This window comes from Palaemon carinicauda, chromosome 34 (genome assembly GCF_036898095.1).
Source record: "Palaemon carinicauda isolate YSFRI2023 chromosome 34, ASM3689809v2, whole genome shotgun sequence".
NCBI classification, from domain to species: domain Eukaryota; kingdom Metazoa; phylum Arthropoda; class Malacostraca; order Decapoda; family Palaemonidae; genus Palaemon; species Palaemon carinicauda.
The window spans coordinates 21,926,413-21,931,412 of NC_090758.1; positions in this window are offsets into that span (position 1 = coordinate 21,926,413).

Here is a 5,000-nt window from a genome sequence, read left to right on the forward strand (position 1 = left end):
ATAGCAGGGAAAATCACCGAGCAATGCCGCTACACTTATAAGAGTAAACTTGGCGGCGACGTTCAGTGCTATCTGGATACTCAAAGTAGTAAGGGAGGAAGGGTAACCTTGATATCGGCTCCCCTTAAAATTTTGCCACTTTCCCCCTCGAAGCGAAAACGCTATTCGGGGTGAGATTGGTATGTGTCGTATCAAGATATACGTCACCTGATTTATGCGATATCCTGAAAGGATATTTTAAGGATATTTGCGCCAGGAGTTAGAATTCTGGAGACCTAAAGGTAAATTCTCTGAAAATATCACTGTAGTCAAATATCCCTTGTTCAATGATATGCTGAACGTTTAGAAATCTGTTTTAGCGTTTGAGAGTGATTTCAAAACTGTTAATATGTTGGAGTTTTTGTTTTAGTTTTTGTTATTGTTGTTGTTGTTGTTGTTGTTGTTTTCATGACAGGAGTGTCTTCAATGTTTTTAGAAATGGTGGTCAAGAGCCAACTCTCAATATAAACAGGGGCCTTCCCGTTGTCAGCCAGTTATGTGAAGAAGATTTTATATTTATAAGTAATCATCATATTTGAGTTTTTAGTAAATTATTGACGAAAAGTACTTTAAGTTTTTTTTTTTTAATATACATCAATATATTTATTTATATCACAATAAGCGGTGAAAGATTTTTGGGTCTTTGCATCCACTAATCCAGGTATGGGCAATCTGTAGCCCACAAAACTCAAAGTGTTGTTGTGAAGACTTTGAGACTTTCTAGGTTACTAGAATGTTTTGAATTGTATTTATTCATACCAGTAATCATCCTTACCATAATTAGGAAAGAGATGTGTCAGTATTATTACCAATTGTAATTCAGCAATACGGACAGGGATTTACTTCGAAATCTGTAGAGCGTATTACTTTGGTTGTTGTTGTTGTTGTTGTTGTTGTTGTTGTTGTTTTATATTGCCTTGCACTTTGTGAAGTGCCTCAATGAACAAAAGTGCTAAATTTCTCAAGAAGCTAGAGTCCTTTTGACTTTCAGATAGACTTTGATTCATGTGGATCGACGCTGGGACCAAGGAGGCCATTTTGCACTGAAAAATTAGTCGTGCTTTACATGTATTGATTTACAACAACAACAACAAATAAACTAAAATAAAAAAATAAAACAGATCAAAACTATCCACACTTTGGTCATGGGCTAAAGGTCAAATTATAAAGATATTGGAGAAAATACATGATTCATAAACTTAGAGATTAAATCTGGAGATTATTAGTTTAAATTAGGAATGTATTCCTGAGATAAGAAATTCTGATCTTTCTTGGAAATTGCATCTTGCTTTACCGAGGCAGAAAATGAAGTGTGACTTCTCAATCAGCAAATACATCTAAATGGTCAACATCACGTTACCATCACATTGGGACATCGTCCGTCGCAATAAGGTTACATTTCTCTGTGAAATCAACTCAGATCTATTGAGGAGAAATAATAAGGAGACAACAAAGACAACAAAGTACCCTTACCACATATATACCACTTTCAAGTAATATCCTTTTGATAATAATTAATGGTTTACATTAAACACAGTTATTATTAGGGATGAATTTATAGCATCAAAAATTGTATATTTTCAGTCAAATGTATATCTCTCAGCAAAAATGTATATTGACCTACGTAATTAGGTGCAGAGCATTCATTGTTCATATTACTACAAAGAAAGCTACAATCCAGGTTGTTTATATGAATATAAGTCAACAAAATAATATCCCCAGATAACATAAAAATATATATTAAAACTAAAGCATATCGTGGTCACTGATATGCATGAATTAATAATCAGAATGGAAGTAATGATATATATAGTATATACGATTATATGTTAACAGAGTATTCAAGAAGGTTACAAAATATATAGTCTATATACCTAAGTAGTATAGTCTAAGTATGCTGTAAACCGACATTCAGAACTGTATAAAGAAAATAGTACATTATATGGAAAGTGATATCATTACGTATTGAAGAAAAATACTATTTTGTTGAAGGACATAACTATAATATATGACATACAAATACATTTCATGAGGGGATTAAATATATATGCACAAAAGTATATCATTCCTGATAAGCCACAAATATATAACAGAAAGAAATTCTGAAAAAAAAGCAAAACGGTAATGGAAAATGTTCTGTTTTTTTGGTAGTAGCGCAGAAATATGATATTTTTTTTTAATATATAATTATTTTAGAGTTATCAGTTTAACTTGGTACAAGAGAAGAAGCTAATGATACTCTGGAATGAGATAGAACCCACAATGACCATAGCGAGTAGCATTATTTGTGGGAAGAAGCAGATGTTAGGATGAGAAGGTTGATTTTTTGAGAAGGAATTAAAAGGTTATGGAATTTAGGAATGTTTGAAAGTGTGCGTGCACAAGTGGAGGGAAAAAAACAGACTGTACAAGGGGGTGAAATGTACACTGAGGGTATGGTTTAGTACCAAAGTGCGGTCATTTATTCTTTTAAAATAATGATGAAAATGGTAAATTAATTAAATTCACCGTTCACCTGTACCTTGGCCCACCCTCTCCGTAAGGGGTATGCTTCAAGGCTACACTAATTTTATATTCCACTTTAGGAAGGGAAACTAAAACCACATCAATATATTACTCACAATGGATATTGTTTCAAGTTAATGTTGAAAATTATCAATTCTGTACACTTACTGAATACCAAATGCAGATAGAAATATCGACTTTAAATATTTACACAGTAACTGATTTCATTTTGGAGTGAGTTTATGTACAGCGAATGAAATAAACATAGTAGGTATTACTTTCAAGGAAAAAGAAAAATACTCGTTTACTCGAAAGAAGAATGGTGAGCAGCAACAGAGACATATATCAATGCAGCCGCCTATTGGGTTATGACATTCACAGCCATTAGAGATATAATTGGTTTGGGACTCCAGTTCATGAGGACAGCTGAGACGTAAAACTATGTGGGTGACACAAAATGACAAATTGCTATTCAAATGTTAGTCAGCTGCTTTGCTGATTTGATGCCAGAGGACTTGGCTGTGCTACGCTGTCAGAGGAGATACACTCTGTTACTACATACTGAATTCCCATATAAATAATTTTTCATGTATTATATGTGAATATCTGAGAGAGAGAGAGAGAGAGAGAGAGAGAGAGAGAGAGAGAGAGAGAGAGAGAGAGAGAGAGAGAGAGAGAGAGAGAGAGGAGCTTAATTATTATTATTATTATTATTATTATTATTATTACTACTACTACTACTACTAATACTTCAACAACTACTACTACTATTATTATTATTATTATTATTATTATTATTATTATTATTATTATTACTACTACTACTAAAACTGCTACTACTACTACTACTATTATTATTATTATTATTATTATTATTATTATTATTATTATTATTATTAGTAGTAGTAGTAGTAGTAGTAGTAGTAGTAGTAGTAGTAGTAGTAGTAGTAGTAGTAGTAGTAGTATTATTATTATTATTATTATTATTATTATTATTACATTCATATGTTTATATATTCAGATGTCACCATTTTTTTGTGTCATTGTAGACTTATTCCTTTAAATGTTATGAAATTTGTATTGCTTACTGAATAATCCCTTTAATCTATTACCTCAACCATTAATCCATTACTTGGGTTGCTTCACTTGTCTACGCGATCAAAGGTTAAGCACCGATGACACTTACCTTAACCCTTGTGGTCTGTTAAAATGTTGGTAACACCTAATATGTTCCGGGTCAAAATGACCCGTCTTATAAATTCTGACAGTTTCTTGCCATACAAAGTACTTTATAAGATTATTTTTCATGTCCAAGGTACACTGCAAGAATATTATTATCATTTAGGATCCAAAATTACCTCTACCAGCAAATTACTTTGTTAAAAAATAGGTTTCAGTTGAAATTATGTCAGTTGAATATTGTGACACCATGGATTTATATCTAATTTTTGGGAAGATTGCTGTTACATTGCTAAAAATTTTTGCACATATAACAATACCCTCTTTTTGCATAACTTTTCTAAGATTTAGAATGGCCAGTGTATATAGAGAGCTTACAATTTTATTAATTCACCCATTTTGTAACATCTAATCTGTTCCGGGTCAAAATGACCCGTCTCATAAATTCTGACAGTTCTCCACCATACAAAGTACATAATTGATTATCTTGTATGCCCAGGGTCTACTACGTAGAAGTGACTATCATTTAGACCCCACACCTAACCATCCCAACCACTCTACCTTATTAAAGATTAGGAATTAGTTACATTTCTTGCACTTGAACATTACAACAGCATGCCGCTTACATGTAGTTTTTCGTCAGACAGAACATATTGTGGTTACTTTGTTGTCATTTTTACACATATGACAACGCTGTCTATTTGCAGCTTTTTCTTGAGATTGAGAATTATTATATTCTATAGATGGTCTTGCAGCTTCAGCTACTCGTCGGGCATTTGGCGTCCTATGCAACGATACCCTTGAAGACAATACCGGTTGGACTAAGGCCAATCCAAGTTCTTGAAGGAAAATTCTTCTTTTGAAGGTATCTTTTGCTCTCCAGTTAGGTTGCACTAGATTCCAAAGGACAAAAGCATTGTAGGCAGACACATCCATTATGTTATCAAACAAGGCCATAGGCCATCTCCTTGTCTGACGCTTTGACCTATAAGTTGCAACAAGTTTGTCTAAATTATCAACTCCTCCTTTAGTTGAATTGTAAAATTCAATTATGCCAGGTTTCTTTTCTTCTTTATCACTACAAGTGACACCATCATGCATGTTACTCAACAATACTACAGTTTTTCTTTTGCTAGGACAATATGAAATAATTATATTTTCTTCATAGTAACCTTCAAGGGTAGTATATCTGGTCCTTCCTTTAGGGTTACAGAATTCAACTGGGAGTTCTTTTCAATTTTTTTCTGATAGTTCCAACAATTGTTTGTTTGCGCTTT